Source organism: Balaenoptera ricei, chromosome 2, assembly GCF_028023285.1.
Source record: "Balaenoptera ricei isolate mBalRic1 chromosome 2, mBalRic1.hap2, whole genome shotgun sequence".
Classification (NCBI taxonomy): Eukaryota; Metazoa; Chordata; class Mammalia; order Artiodactyla; family Balaenopteridae; genus Balaenoptera; species Balaenoptera ricei.
The window spans coordinates 159,072,931-159,090,406 of NC_082640.1; the positions used below are offsets into that span (position 1 = coordinate 159,072,931).

General features: G+C 37.2%; 1 protein-coding gene across 3 annotated transcripts in view; it reads left to right on the forward strand.

Moving 5' to 3' along the window:
- PSEN1 (presenilin 1) overlaps positions 1 to 17,476 on the forward strand; it is an 87,867-nt gene that overhangs the window by 16,283 nt on the left and 54,108 nt on the right. The window lies entirely within an intron of this gene.

The following is a 17,476-nucleotide window of genomic DNA, read 5'->3' on the forward strand; positions in this document are numbered from 1 at the left end:
AATGGATTTTTAAAAATACGTATACCTGTATAACTAATATGACAATCGAGTTATAAAACATTTACATTACCTCAGAAAGTACTTTTGTGGCCCATTATAGTCAGTTCCTGCCCACCATAGACAATCATCATTCTGATTTCTTCCTTTTTTTTTTTTAACTTTTATTTTATATTGGAATATAGTTGATTAACAATGTTGTGTTAGTTTCAGGTGTACGGCAAAGTGATTCAGTTATGCATATACATGTATTTCTTCTTTTTCAAATTCTTTTCCCATTTAGGTTATTACAAAATACTGAGCAGAGTTCCCGGTGCTATACAGTTATATATATAGCACAGGGAACTCTACTGTATAACATATTGTCTTATTTGCTGTGTGTACTTTTTTTACTAAATTTTTTCTTATCCTGTTATATGTTGATTGTACACTAAATGAAATCGTAACCAAACGACAAAATTTTGCATTTAATTTGGAAAGATAGTCTAGTTATACAACAAAAAGAAATTACAGATAAAATTGAAGCACCTCTCCCACATTCCCCTTCTTCTCCCAGGATAGTAGTTACTATCCTGAATTTGGAGTTTGTCATGCTTACTATAAATATTTATGAACATAAACAATATTGAATATTATATAATATTACTTTGCATGTTTTAAAACTTTATATAGAGTGTGTGTGTGTAAAAGTTGTAGAAGAAAGTTCCCACTTTTTTTTTAATTAATTAATTTTATTTTTGGCTGTGTTGGGTCTTTGTTGCTGCACGTGGACTTTCTCTAGTTGTGGCGAGCAGGGGCTACTCTTCATTGCGGTGCGCTGGCTTCTCATTTTGATGGCTTCTCTTCTTATGGAGCACGGGCTCTAGGCGTGCAGGCTTCAGTAGTTGTGGCACGCGGGCTCAGTAGCTGTGGCTCGCGGGCTCTAGAGCACAGGCTCAGCAGTTGTGGTGCACGGGCTTAGGTGCTCCGTGGCATGTGGGATCTTCCCAGACCAGGGTTTGAACCTGTGTCCCTGCATTGGCAGGCAGATTCTTAACCACTGTGCCACCAGGGAAGGCCTTCCCACATTTTTGAAATTTATATATGTAGGTGTATGCTGCAGAAGACACATGTTTTGGGAATTTATATATAGGTGCATGTATCTCTAGTTCATTCATTTTATTTTGTGAATATATTAAAATGATCTATTCTCCTGTTCGTAAATATTTGGTAGTTTCCGATTTTCACAGTAACCGACAGTGTTGCAGTGACATTCTAATTCATGAATCCTTCTGCACATGTGTGAGTTTCTCAAGGATCATTGCTGCGATTGGGTATAATGATCTTAAACTATATTTGAGATTGCCAGTATGCTCTCCAAAGTGGTTACACATCAAGAGTGTATGGCTGTTTGCATTCTTTTACATCCTTGCCAGTTCTTGATATTGTCTGACTTATTATGTGTCGGTTGGATGGGTTTTTTTTTTTTAATAAATTTATTTATGTATTTATTTATTTATTTTTGGCTGCATTGGGTTTTCGTTGCTGCATGTGGGCTTTCTCTAGTTGCGGAGAGTGGGGGCTACTCTTTGTTGAGGTGCGCGGCCTATTGCGGTGGCTTCTCGTTGCAGAGCACGGGCTCCAGGCGTGCAGGCTTCAGTAGTTGTGGCACAGGGGCTCAGTAGTTGTGGCTCACGGGCTCTAGAGTGCAGGCTCAGTAGTTGTGGTGCATGGGTTTAGTTGTTCCACGGCATGTGGGATCTTCCCGGACGAGGGCTCGAACCGGTGTCCCCTGCGTTGGCAGGTGGATTCTTAACCACTGCGCCACTAGGGAAGCCCGATTGGATGGGTTTGAAACGTTATCTTATGTTATTTTAATTGTATTTCCCAAATTTCTAATAAAGTTGAGCTTTTTTTTTTTTTTTCTTACTGGCCATTTGCATTTCCTCTTTTGTGAATAGGCTGTTCATGATCTTTGCCCATTTTTCAATTGGTTATTTGTCTTTTTCTTACTGATTTTGTAGAAGTATATTTTTGGAGGGAGGAGAGATGCTAATCTCATGTTAGCTATATGCTTTTCAAATATTTTCTCCCATCTGTGGCTTCAGTTTGTTGATGGTGCCTAGTTTAAATGTTTTAAGTAGGTGAACTATCCTTTCCTTTTAAAAATGAAAATTATTTGGTTTTTTTTCAATTAAAAATAGATTAAGAAAGATATTCAACAGCCCTGCATACAAAAAATACTTTTCCATATCCTATAAAGACAGACTGAACTGAAGTAAACTATACTGGAAACTGCTCTGTAGTCCAGCTAATGTTCAACTGTTCCAGTTATTGTTTTACACCCCTACCAGAAAAGTCTGACAAGGAAAAGATGGGTGATTTTGGTGATTTTCCCCTTTTATTTTTTTCCACATGTTCTATAATATAGTTATCTCATAATTTAAAAAGAAAGGTATTTTTAAAGGGGAAATTTTTTGAATGTAAAGAAAGGTCACAAAAGGACAATATGTTACCTGGGGAATATCTGTGGAAAGGGGAGAAGCATTCAAGGTGTCCATGATGACTGACTAACAGTAGTGGGGGAATTAGAGCAGCTGATGTAAAAGAAACTTAAAAAGCATGATAGCCTGGGGTCTTGGTAATTGGAGTTTATATTATGCCCTTGATAAAAGCTTCAGTTGTGTTTGTCAGTCTCCATTTTAAAAGACTGAAATGTTTACAGTGCACTATAGAAACTTTTCATTAAAAATATCGTGTTTTTGGACTTACACCTTAAGCAAGCTTTCATTTTCTAGAAAACTAGCTCATATAAAAATCTTAATTCCTGCTAATAACAGATGAGAGGAGTTACGTCGTTTTCACCTTTTCACTTTTTAGAATTTTTTACTTTTTTATAGTTGTTGACCCCATCTAGGCTGTAAAATCCCGAAAGGCAGAACTTCGTTCATGTTTTCTGAGCTAACTTTAGAGTTTATTGATCACCCAGTATCTCTAAACCAGTTCAATACAAATCTCTCTGCAAAGGAGCAAAGCGGCTTTTGTTTTTTTCTCACATTAGCAAGAGAAAATTTTAAATTTTCTATCTGCAAATAAAAGTCTGAAGTGAATCTTATCAGTTGCTTAAGGACTTCATCTTTCATGTGAGAGGGTGCTCTGGGCTCCCTGTGCTCTGGACACACTTCCTTAGCCATCTCACATCACTGCTGTTGCCACCGTGTCATTATCTGCACTGCTGTCACCATGTGGGGCAGAGCTCCAGTTTTTATGTAGAACAGCTGTCAAACATTGGCATGTCACAAGAACCAAGTGGAGAATCCATTTTATTTATTTCTCCCTCAAGAGTGCGTGTCCTGATTCCTTAAGACGGCATTCAACCAAAAATTTTACTACTTTCCATTAGTTTACCCACCACTTCTAACTAGAAGCTAGCATGGACTTCATGTTTGTTTTTGCTGTTCGTTGGCTATGTCTATAGGGACTGGAGACTGGAAGGTCGACTAACTAATGACAACTGTTTCTGACAAAGGGCAAAGCTTAAAAGTTGTAAAATAACGGAAGTTCTTTGTTTTCTAAATGTATTTTGCAGGTAAGATATTAAAGTAGCTCTAAGAAGAACATTATTTGGGCCTTTTTCTAGTTTGTGATCTGTCATCATCCTTTGGTTTACTTTTACTCTACCTATTAATTTGTAAAGTTTTATTTTCTGGTGCAAAATTTTGATGGGTAGAGTTCATGTTTTGATTTGATGTAGACTTACAACTTTTATGTGGATTAGCTGAGACCTTTTTGCTTTTCTAAGATACAAAGAAGTGATTTTTTTGAAGTAAGTCTAAAATTCGTTTATATTGTTAATTAAGCCTTATAAGATGTATGTTACAGCAGTGACTTTCAAACCTTAGTGTGCATTGGAATCCCTGGAAGAATTGTTAGTACAAATTCTCTGGCCCCAAATCCAGAATTCCTGATTTTGTAGGCCTGGGATGGGGCCAGAGAATTTGCATTTCTGACCAATTCCCAGATCATGCCAGTACTTCTGGTCCAGGGGCCATAATTTGAGAACCACTATATTTGAATAAAGAATTAAAGGGAAAGTGACATTAGAGAAAAACAATTAGATTTATAAATTGAATGCTCAGTGTTTTAATTCATATTAGTTTATTCTGACCCAGATTTTCTAGTCCTTAAGGAAATAAATTGTCAACAGCCTTTTTGATTTAGAATAGAAAAAAATCAGTCATTTGCTAACTAAAAAAGAAGCCTTAAAGTAGTAATCCATTGAAAGGTCAATAATAATTCTCTATGTAAAGCAATTGCTGAAGAAGACATGTAAATCGTTACCTTCAGCTGCTAAATTTACAACATTAAAATGTGTCTGGTCTTTATAAAAGAAGGTCATCTGCAGTATCTTTTCTGAATTCAAAATATTAAATGCAGAGAACTTTATTAAGTTACTAGCAAATCATAAACTGGCAGAACTAACCCCCTCATTTTCTAGATGATAGTGGGTCACTTTTTTAAAGTGTGAGAAATCGTATAAAATTAAATAGAATGCAAACCTATAAGCTGTTGAAAGTGGTGATTAAGTACTTGGGACCTTGAGGGGAAAAAAAATAAATGAAAGGAGCGATCTAAATTTAAGCTGAATCGGGTCCACGGGCTCAATCAGCCTTTGGATGATGGTGTTACTGTACTGTTTATGGTAATGAATTTGTTTTCCCATTTATGCCAAAATGAAATAAGGAGAAAGAAGAACGTAAAATCTTGGTGACCTCCAGAGGAACATGCTTGTTTTTGCATGAAAGTAAAGTCAGAAATCTTTGGCACAGATCTTCATAGTTTGTTAAAAAAAAAAAACAACTCTAGGTTCAAGCCTAACACAACAGCACCATAAATGTTAAATATTATCTCTCACCAGTTATATCAACTGTTCAGGGAAATGACAACCTTCCTTGATGACAGAGTGATGGTTAAAGCTCTAACTCTGGGCAATCACAAAGCTTAGGCAGGTGCTGGATGGAATTCTGCTTGCTGTTGGAAACATATTGCGTATGATTAATAAATATTTTCAAGTTTCCACATAACTTGCCAGTTCTTCAGTTAAGCTCCTCTTCTAGTTTTTCCTACAGTGCAGGGCTTAGGAGCCTCACATTTCTATTTGTGGAAATCCAAACAATATGTATAAAGTCTTATAAGATTGATAGTTTTTCTTATAAATAAATATCCATCTTTAAGTAAGTAAATAATATGCAGATATATTTATATCAACATAATGGAATACAGTGTTAATTTTTACATGGGACTTACTACATGGGAATGTATACATGAAATAATATTCGATGAAAAAAGTAGGATGCAATATTTGTGAATGTTCACTGTAACTATGTACCTATGTGTGTATGTTGAAAAACACTAGAATTTGAGATGTAAAAATGAGTTGTTTTCCTTATAAAATCATCTAAGTTCATATTCAGCAATACAAAATTATAAAATTAAATGTGGCAAAACTGCCATGAACAAAGTCAAAAAACAAACTGGGCAAAGGCTTATAATGCCTAATGACAGATATATCTTAATATACAAAGAATTCTTATGAAGCCAAAAGGGACATAAACAACTCATAAACAATATTACCAAAGGATACGAGCAATACATGTATATGGATGAGGAAGAAGAAATATACATGGTAATAAATATATGAAAAGACTAGTTGATCAACCTTACTAGTAATGAAACATAGGTGAAAAATGAAAGGTTTTCATTTCTATCAGCGAGCAAGGCTTGATCCCCATTGCTACTAAAAGTGTGGGGAAATAGGCATTGTTGTTTGATGTTCACGGGAGTTAAATTTGTGTTTATTTGGAGGCAAGTTTTCAAGTGAGTCCACTACATATACATGCCTTTTGGAGATAATTTGGCAATTAAATCTAAAAAGGCATATACCTTGTGACCTGGCATTTCCACTTCTAGAAACTTGTCCTATAAAAACATTTCCATAAGAGTGCCAGGAAATATAGACAAGAATATTTATTGAAACATTGTTTGTAACAGTGAGAATTTGGAGATAACCTCAGTCTTTTCTTATGGTTTACCCAGTCAGTAGTATAAGGTAATGGCGAATAGTACGATCTTTGGGCTAAACTGTCCAAATTAGAATCTCTGCTCTAGAACTTCTTAGCTCTGGGAGCTTTGGCACACTATCTGATCTCTCTGAGCGTCTATTTCTTTATCTGTTAATGAAGTTTAGAATATTAATAAACTCAGAGTTTTATTAGGATTAAATGAGACAACTCATCTGAAGTGCTTAGAGTGTCTTGCACATACATAGTCAATAAATCTTAGCAATTATTATCATAATTGTCATTATTACTGTGCCGTTACTGTAGTGTTTAAGTTGAGGTGTATTTACAAGTGTTGGTATAGAAAGGTATCTGACATATCATTAAGTAACAAAAGCAAATTGCAGAACAGGGCTTTAAAAGTATCTGAAAGTACATCAGATTGCTTACCATGTTCATATTGTGGAACAGAGATTAGGGAGGACACTTAGTTTCTATGTTATAAACACAAGTTGATAACACTTTTTAAAACTTCTAAAAATGTTTATAAACTTTTGTTTATAATATTTCTTTTAACTACAGAAATAAAACTAAAAACCGGGGGCAGGCAGGCAGAAAACAAGGTTTAAAAAAAAAATGGGCAAGCCCTATGCTCTATTGAAAATACCTCCACAATTTTTGCTGCCTGAGAACTATCCCTGCCTGAGGGTCCACATGCTTTAGTGGCTTGACCTGTACTCGCATCATGTTCTGAAGTGAGAGAAAGGAGAAAGAATTAAAATGAAGCCTCTGATGTAGTGGTGTAGGAGCTCTGGGGATTGTGGCTTCATAGGAACTCACTTCCCACATGCTGGCCACTTCCCATAGGACCCTGCCCTCCCTGAAACTTACAACATTTATACAGTGAATAATCCTTCCTCTGCCACTGAAGTGAAATCATTTATAATGGCTACAACACTGGTTTTTCTGAATCTTAAAAATAGCCTTTAAGGGCAGAACTGTGCAGGCTGTAAAAAGATCCTTGGTGGCCAGAGCATAGGGGGAAGGTGAGGGATCAATAGGCAGAGAACAGAGGATTTTTAGGACAGTGGAACTATTCTATATGGTACTATGGTAGATGCATTTATTATGCATTCTTCAAAACCCACATAATGTACAATACCAAGAGTGAACCCTAAAGCTAACTATGGACTTTGGGTGATAATGAGGTGTCAGTGTAGATTTGTTGATTGTAAAATGTACCACTTTAGTGTAGGATGTTGATGGGGGAAGGCCGTGTGGGGCAAGGGGTGTAGGGTGTATGGGAACTCTTCGTACTTTCTGCCAAGTTTTGCCGTGAACCTAAAACTGCTCTAAAAAATAAAGTTTTTTTTTTTAATTAAGAAAGAAATGAGCTACTAAGCCACACACACAAAGAGACCTTTATGTTCTTATCTTTTAGAAATATATACTAAAATATTTATGAAGGAAATGATACATCCGAGTTTGCCTCAAAATAATACTGGGGGCAAAGTGGGTGGGAAAACAAACGGAATAAGATTAACCATGAGATGACAATAATTGAAGCTGGTAAAGTGCACGTGGGGCTTCATTATACACTTCTGGCAGTATTTGCTTTAACTTTTTCCATAGTAAAAAGTTTGTTTTTAATTAGCCTTAAAAATAATGCTAAGTCGTCATTCTAATATTTAGCCAAGATTTTTCATTTTGGAAATCCCTCAGTAGTTCTAGTGTCACCTTCCTAATGTGACAGTTTTCAAAGGCTCTACACACCTCTTTGCGAAAAACACTTTTTTCTTAAACATTCACTTTTTTAAAAAAATATTTATTTATTTAGGGACTTCCCTGGTGGCGCAGTGGTTAAGAATCCGCCTGCCAATGCAGGGGACACGGGTTCAAGCCCTGGTCCAGGAAGATCCCACATGCTGCAGAGCAACTAAGCCCGTGCACCACAACTACTGAGCCTGCGCTCTAGAGCCCGCGAGCCACAACTACTGAGCCCGTGTGCCACAACTACTGAATCCTGCGCCCCTAGAGCCCTTGCTCCACAACAAGAGAAGCCACAGCAATGAGAAGCCCTCACACCACAATGAAGAGTAGCCCCCGCTCGCTGCAACTAGAGAGAGCCCACGCGCAGCAACCAAGACCCAATGCAGCCATAAATAAATGAGTGAATGAATGAATGAATATATATATATTTTGGCTGCACTGGGTCCTAGCTGCAGCATGCAGGATCCTTTAGTTATGATGTGTGGACTTTTAGTTGCAGCACGTGGACTTCTTCTTAGTTGTGGCATGTGGACTCCTAGTTGTGGCATGAGGACTCCTAGTTGCGGCATGAGGACTTCTTAGTTGCGGCATGCAGACTCTTAGTTGCAGCATGCATGCAGGATCTAGTTCCCTGACCAGGGATCAAACCCGGGCTCCCCTGCACTGGGAGCATGGAGTCCTACCCACTGGACCACCAGGGAAGTCCCTAGAAAAACACTTTTTAAAAAACAGCTTTATTGAAGTATAATTGTCACACAGTGAACTGCACATATTTAAAGTATACACTTTGATCAGTTTTGACATATATTTGTACCCTGGAAACCACCACCACAGTCACAATAATGAACATAACCATTGCACCTAAAAGTTTCCTCACGCTTCCTTGTAATCTCTCCCTCCTGTCCCTCCCCAACTGCTGTCTATTCCCAGGGAACCACTGATCAGATTTTTGTCACTGTATTCTAGTTTTCATTTCGTAGAATTTTATATAAATGAAATCATATGGTACATACTCTTTTGAAAGGCTTTTTCATTCAGTATAACTCCTTCTAGTCAAGATTCATCAGTCTTATAGCATGTGGCAGTAGTTCCTTTTTATTGCTGTGTTGTATTCCATTATATAGATATACCACAGGTTTTTTTGTTTGTTTTGTTTTTTTTATCCCTTCACTTGTTCATGGGTATTTGCATTGTTTCTGGTTTTGGGTTATTACAAATAAGGCTGTTGTGGATGTTTGTGTACAGATCTTTGAATAGACATAATTCTTTCATTTATTTTGAGTAAATACCTAAGAGTAGAACATGATCCAATGTAGAAGGTATATATTTAGTTTTTTAAGATACTGTCAAACAGTTTTGCAAATTGGTTGTATAATTTTGCACCAGCAGCATATGAGAGTTCCAGTTCCTGCACATCCTCATCAGCCCTTGGTACAGTCAGTCTTTTCAGTTTCTCAGCCATTCTAGTGGGTGGATACTAATATCATTGTGGTTTTAATTTGCATTTCTCTGAATAATTATGTTAAGTATCTCTTCATGTGCTTGTCATCCTAATATCTTTGGTGAAGTATCTGTTCAAATCTCTTACTCAATTTTTAAATTGGGTTGTTTGTTTTCTTTTTCTTTCTTGTTTTTTTGGAGAGGATTGTTTTATTGAGTTTTGAGAGTTCTTTATATATTCCAGATACAAGTTCTCTATGATATATATGATTTGCAAACATTTTCTCCCAGTCTATGGCTTGTCTTTTTATTTTCTTAACAGTGTTTTTTAAAGAACAGAAATAGATCAGTTCAAATATTGATAAAGTCCCTTTTATCTATTTTTCCTTTTGTGGATCTTTTTTTTCTTTATGTCATACCTGAGAAATCTTGCTTAACTCAAGTTCTCAAAAGTTTTTTCTTACATTACTTTCTTCTGGAAACTGTAGTTTTAGGTGTTACATTTAGGTCTGTATTGTAAGTATAATTTTTTGTATATGGTATGAGGTATGGATCACAGTTCAGTTTTCTCCATTTGGATATCCAGTTGTTTCAGCGTCATTTGTTGAAAAAGACTATCCTTTCTCCACTGAATTGCCTTCGCACCTTTGGGAAAAATCAGCTGTCCATATGTGTCAGGATGTTTCTGGGCTCTCTGTTTTGTCTATTTGTGCCAGTATTACATTTTTTGATAACCATAACTGTATAAGAAGTCTTGTGGCATTAGTTCTCCTACTTTCAAAGTTGTTTTGGATATCCTAGGTCCTTTATTTCCATATTAACTTAATAAACATTTCTACAGAAAAGCCAGTTGAGGTTGCATTGAACCTTCAGATCACTCGGCAGTGGGGTGGGGGGGTGGCGTTGGTAGAATTGACACGTTAACAATATTGAGTCTTTCAATCCATGAATACACAGTATAGCTCTACATTTATCAAATATTGAGGTCTTTAAAAAAATTTTTTTAATTGTGATAAATGACATGACATAAATTTTAAAATTTACCATCTTAACCATTTTTAAGTGTACATCAGTAGTGTTAACTATATTCACATTGTGGCACAGTAGATTTCTAGAGCTTTTTCAACTTGCAAAACTGATACTCTGCACCTATTGAACAACTCCCTATTTCCCCATCCCCACAGCCCTTAGCAACCACAGTTATACTTTTTTTTGAGTTAGACTACTTTAGATACTTCATATAAGTGGAATCATGCAGTATTTGTCTTTTTGTGACTTGCTTATTTCACAGTATAATGTCCTCAAGATTCATCCATGTTTTAGCAAGTGACACGATTTCCTTCTCTTTTAAGGCTGAATAATATTCCATTGTACATATGTATCACATTTCCTTTATCTGTCTATTGATAGACATTTGAGTTTCTTCTGTCTCCTGGCTCTTGTGAATAATGCTGCAGTGATCATGGGTGCACAAATATCTCTTTGAGATACTGCTTTTAATTTTTTTGGATATGTACCTAGAAGTGGGGTTGCTGAATCATATGACAATTCTGTTCTTAATTTTTTTGAGGAACCTGTATACTATTTCCTATAGCGGCTGTACCATTTTACATTCCCGCCAACAGGGCTTCAATTTCTCTGCACCCTTGCTAATACTTGTTATTTTCTGGTTTTTTGGTAGTAGCCATCCTAATGCATATAAGATATCTCATTTTAGTTTTCATGTGAATTTCTCTGATGAATAGTGATATTGAGCATCTTTTCTTATGCTTGTTGGCTGTTTGTATATATTCTTCGGAGAAACATCTATTCAAGTCTTTCGCCATTTTAAAATCAGATTATTTGTTTCTTTGTTGTTAAATTTTAGGAGTTCTTTATATATTCTGGATATTAACCTATTATCAGGCATGTAATTTGCAAACATTTTCTTCCATTCTGTGGTTGCCTTTTTACTCTGTTGATTGTTTATTTGATGCACAGAAGTTTTAAAGTTTGATGTAGTCCCATTTGTCTATTTTTGCTTTTGATCTTTAATTTCTCTTAGCAATATTTTAGAGTTTTCAGTGTACACATATATTTGGGGTTCCTCAAGACCATGCTCAGGTTCAGTGATTAGGTAGTAGAAGGACCCACAGATCTCAGAAAAGCCATTATACTCACTGTTACAGTTTATTATAGTGAAAAGGCAAAGATTAAAGTTAGCTACAGAAAAAGGCACAAAGGGCAAGAAGGATCCAGGAGACACCAGGCCCAAGCTTCCAGTTGTCCTCTCCCAATGGAGTCATGCGAACGGTGCTTAATTCTCCCAGGAACAGTGTGAGACAACATGCACGGAGTATTGCTCACCAGGGAAGCATACTTGAGCCTTGGTGTCCAGGAGTTTTATTGGGGGTTGGTCCTGTAGACATGTCTGAACATAGTTCTGTAGCCCCTCCTAAGGTCAAGCAGATACCATGTGGCCCAAGACTCCCACCATGGATCACATTGTTAACAATGTGACCCAAGGCCTCATGTAAACAGAAACACTCTTAACAGGCAGCCTATTCCAAAGGCTTAGAGGTTATCTCCTAGGAAGCAGACCAGATCTTTCTTTGGTGTGTGCAGGGTTTGGACACCCCTGACCTGCTGAGTTAATCCTTTACAGTACCAAAGCCCTTTCACATCTTTTCATCCTTCAGGTCTCAGCTCAAATGTCACTTCCTCAGAAAGATATTCTCTGGTCACATTACTTGAAAGTAGTCCCATTCTATGTATTTATCACATCACCCTATTATAGTACTATTCCAATCTGTAATTATTTTGTTTATTATCTGTCTTCCCCTGCTTGAAATCATTTCATGAGGGCAGTCTTGTTGACTGCTATGTCCTTGTACATAGCTGGCATTCACTTTTTTAAATTAATAAGTTTTAACTAAAACAAAGTACCATAAGCCAAATAGAAAGATGATAAAGGATATGAATACTTAGTTCATTAAAAAAAAAAACTCATCTTTTCTAATAATAAGAGATGTAAAAGTTAAAATTACACTGAGATCCCATATTTTAATACCTATCAGACTGGTATAAATTCAGGCCTCTCATGGCTTACTATGTTGACAAGGGCTTGTTGAAACAGGCACTCTCCTGCATTGCTTAGACTTTAAACTGGTACAACCCATAAAGAGGGCTATTTGGCAATATAAATCAGGATTTCAAATGCATGTATACTTTGACCCCGTACTTTTACTTCAGGGAATTTATCCTGCAAATATGGCCCCGTACACGTGAAGTAACTTACAGGGGGCATTCATTGCAGCAGTGTTTGGAACGGCAAAAAGTTGGAAACAAGTTTAATGTCCATCATTAGGGGATTGGCCTAGTAAATTATGATATATTCATATACTGACTCTACAGCTGGCTAAAAAAAAATTTTTTTTAGAGAATAATGATATTCTTTACTGATGTGTAAAAAACTCTCTAAGATACATAGTTCAAAAAAGAAAGCAAAGTACAGGACAGTGCATTTATTGTGCTACCATTTGTGTGGACAAGGGGAATGAGAATATATATTTGTATTTGCTTGTATATGCATAAGGAAACTTTAAAAGGATTTGCTGAGAACAGTGACAGTGGTAACCTGGGGGATTAGGAAACTAAGTAGATAGTTAAGTGGGAGGTTTTTTACTGTATACCTTTTTATACTTCCTGGCTTTAGAACCGTATGTATGTTTTACCTGTTTAAATAAATAAATTATACTTTAAAAGACAATAATATGGTTAGTTTTAAAAATAGTATCTGAAGTATTACTATAAAGATGAAGGGGTGTGTGTGTGTGTGTGAGAGAGAGAGAGAGAGAGAGAAACAGTGCTCTCGTATCCCGTATCAGCTCCAGGGGCGGGGCAGGGTGGGGTTCGCTAATGTTCATCATAAACCGGAACATCCAGTAGAGTACCATAAACAAGCATTTTATGATTGCCGCTTTCATGCTAGGCTCACCCAGTTACAGCTCACGTAGCCTGGTAGGACAGCTGTGGTGCCATAGCAAGAACTCAGGTTTTGAAGCAAGAGACTTGGATTTGATTCCTGCCTCTGCTGTTTTCTGGCTGTGAGATTTTGGACCAGTTGCTTTAGTGTTCACCTGCCAAAACCTCCCAACATATGAAAAGAATAAATGAGATGACGTGAGAGTGCTTTGTAAATTATATAAGTACTTTATATCAATTATATAATACTAAATTATATAAATGCTTTGTAAATACTATATAAAGGGAGCTGTTATTACTTGCATTTTAGTTTATATTGAACATTAATCAGCCCATCAAGTTGGTCGTAATTGTATTGCTGAATATTAGTCACAAACATAGCATTCTTAGCGTATGACGTAGTCACCTCCTTCTAAGAAAGTAGAAGTATGAATTCCCTCAACCCTCCTGCTCCTCAGCTATCTATCACACTATGCCCCTGTTTTCCAGATCCCACCTTCCTCATAACCATTTCCTTCCTACTGAACTTTAGTGACTTGTGTTCGGCAAAAATTATCTTTCTTGGTGAGTGGTATACATATTTCTATCTTTTGTGCTTTGCAGTAGTTTCCTTTCCGCTCCTCATAGGGCTTGAGCCTTCATAAATGTTTTCTCCATGAGGTCAGACTGAGGCAGAGGACACCAGTGCCTTTGTAAGGCCAACTTTTCTTTCTCCTTCTATTCTCCACCATTTATCCCTTACCCTGTTTCATTAATTATCGTCTCTCTATCTTGTATCATCACCCTTTTACTCTAATCCTAATTCTATACTTTGACCTGACAAGTATGCTTAAGTCTCTAAAATAACTTTTTCAAATTTGAATCCCTTCTGTTGTCACTTTTTTTGTTTTTGTTTTTGTTTTGCTTCAAGGAATGATTGCCTCTAATTTCTCAGTTTCCATTCAATCCCCAGTCCATTATGATTTATGAATAACCTGCTGCTTCTATCGTTGGTCGTCATCCCACTCTGTATTTTTCCTTCCACAGCTGTTGTAGTACATTAATGACCAACATGTCCATCTATACCTTCTCCCTGAGATTTCGTCCACTTGCTTAGCAATGGAAACTAATGACTTCCCCCAACTCTCTTCTGAGCTTGAAATTCTTATTAACTGCCTTTGGACTTTCCTGCCTGGTTGTAGGTACTTCAGATTCACCTATCTCCCTAACTAAAATCTCTCTCCTCTCCTCTAGCCTGCTCATCTTCTTGTGTTCCCTATATCTATCAATGCCATCACCACCTTCCTAGTCCCTTATGCCTAAACCTCCAGAGTCATCCTTGACTCCTTCTTGACCATTCACATGTAATTTGCCACAAAGCCCTGTCAATTCCACTTCTGAAATATTCTCATACCTCTCCTATTTTCCATCGTCACTCAGTCAAGTTTCTTAAAAATGAAACATTATCTGATGTGTCACTTCCTCAACCTTAACAATTTTTATGACTTTCTGTTTCCTACAGGACAAAGTCTGAAGTCCCTGGCATGGCAAACAAGGTTCTTTACAACCTGTTCCTAACCTTCCTTTCCTGCCACCAGCCCTGACCACCCTATCCTCCAGCCACCTCAGGAGTACTCACTGATTTTCTGCATAGGCCTGTGCCACTCTACATGTTTTCTCTGCCAGGAGCCCATTCACCTTCCACTCTTGAAGCTTCTGCTCAAGAATTATATCTTTTATGTTGTGTTTCTTTTTTATTTTATTTTATTCTTAATTTTTTATTGACATATAGTTGATTTACAATGTTGTGTTAGTTTCAGGTGTTTAGCAAAGTGATTGTTATACACATATATTTTTTTTTTCTTTTTCAGATTATTTTCCATTGTGGTTTATTACAGGGTATTGAATATAGTTCCCTGTGCTATACAGTAGGACTTTGTTGTTTATCTGTTTTATATATAGTAGTTTGTATCTGCTAATTCCAAACTCCTAATTTATCCCTCCTCCACCCCCTTTCCCCTTTGGTAACCATAATTTTGTTTTCTATGTCTATGGGTTTGTTTCTGTTTTGCAAATATGTTCATTTGTATCATATTTTAGATTCCACATATAAGTGAGATCATATGATACTTGTCTTTCTCTTTCTGATTTACTTCACTTCGTATGATAATCTCTAGGTCCATCCATGTTGCTGCAAATGGCATTATTTCATTCTTCTTTATGGCTGAGTAATATTCCATTATATATGTGTGTGTGTGTGTGTGTGTGTGTTGCATATATATATATGCCACATCTTCTTTATCCATTCATTTGTTGATGGACATTTAGGTTGCATCCATATCTTGGTTATTGTAAATAGTGCTGCTGTGAACATTGGGGTACATGTATCTTTTCAAATTAGAGTTTTGTCTGGATATATGCCCAGGAGTGGGATTGCTGGATCCTTTGGCAACTCTATTTTTAGTTTTTCAAGGAACCTTCAGACCGTTTTCCATAGTGGCTGTACCAATTTACATTCCCACCATATGTTGCCTTTCTTGATCATACAAAATTAATCAGTCCTGTAGCACTTTGTTCACATCTCTAGTATAATATTTCTCCTATGTTAAAACTATCTCATGAGCTACTTAAGGACAGCACCTAGATCTTTTTAATTTCAGTATTGCCACAGCAGAATACCTGGAATATAGAATTCCGATTACTTGTGGAATGAATAAATTGAAAGTCAAAGGAAAGAGAAAGCCCACACTGAGTGTGCAGAGCTTCCATGTTGTCTTGTGAATGGCAAATTGAGAGGGTGTTAAAAACTTGATTTCTGCAGTCTGGCACACCTGGGTTCAAACCATTTCTGTAACACTTACTAGCCTTGCCTGTAAAGTGGTGATGATGAGGTGGCTGTGAGAATTAAACGTAAAACACATCTCAGGGCTTCCCTGGTGGCCTGGTGGTTGAGACTCTGCACTCTCACTGCCAAGGGCACGGGCTCAGTCCCTGGTCGGGGAGCTAAGATCCTGCAAGCCATGCAGTGCAGCCAAAAAAAAAAAAGGACATATCACAATCCGTAGTACCTTGTAATAATTTTAAGCTATTATTAAGTATGTTATGTATTTTTATTGAATAATAGTATTCCTCTGTAGTGATACTTGGTTAAACTCTAGTCAAAAATGAGGTACAAGAGTGGCATGTTCTCACGTGAGCTTCCTCAGAGAACCCTGTCTTAACCAAGCTGATTTTATCTTATCAGCAACAGTGACTATCAGTCTACTTTCATCTCCTGTTTTATTTACTTCTCTGTTATTTTTCTCCTTTTGTCTTATTATTTTTATTTTGCTGTTGTTGTTAGTGCTCTTGGGATTCATTCTACCGTTTACAAAAAGTGAGTTTTAGATACAGTAATACCAAAAAGGAAACTGAACTTGAAGAATAGGAAAGGTTAAACCCAGGATAAGGATGAAGGTAACAAAGTGGTGGTTAGGTTAAGAGGAAAGTAGAATCTAAGGAAGTTCTACTTCCATTCCTTTATCCATCACATATTTATTGTTCTCTTCCTCTATACAGGGCAAGATGGGAGTGGGGTGGGGACAGGGTGGGAGGGCATCAGAATTAAGGCCTAGTTTCTCTCTGTAAAGGTTTTTTTTTTAATTGAATATTTTTTTGAGATAACTGTAGATGGTAAGAAATAATACCGAGAGATCCCTTGTAAATCACTTCAAGGATTTTTAAGTCTTATTAATAATGAAGGTGAGGGACTTCCCTGGTGGTGAGGTGGTTAAGAATCTGCCTGCCAATGCAGGGGATACGGGTTTGAGCCCTGGTTCGGGAAGACCCCACACGCCGCAGAGCAACTAAGCAACTAAACCCATGCACCACAACTACTGAGCCTGCACTCCAGAGCCCGCGAGTCACCGCTGCTGAGCCCGCACGCCACAACTACTGAAACCTGCGCACCTAGAGCCCGTGCTCTGCAACAAGAGATGCCACCGCAATGAGAAGCCCGCGCACCGCAACAAAGAGTAGCCCCTGCTCGCTGCAACTAGGGGAAGCCCGCAGACAGCAACGAAGACCCAATGCAGCCAAAAATAAATAAATAAATAAATATATTAAAAAAAATAATGAAGGTGAGATAGTTCCTTGTATAACTGATATGAAACCACAGGTAGAAAGCACTTCATGATTTTGAAAAAGGTGAGTGTACTCTGCTTGCAGCTGCAGCAAGTAAAGGCGGCTTCATGCAGGTGTCATTTTTAAGTCAAACCTCAAAGGATGAGTACAATTGTATTAGGTTGAGA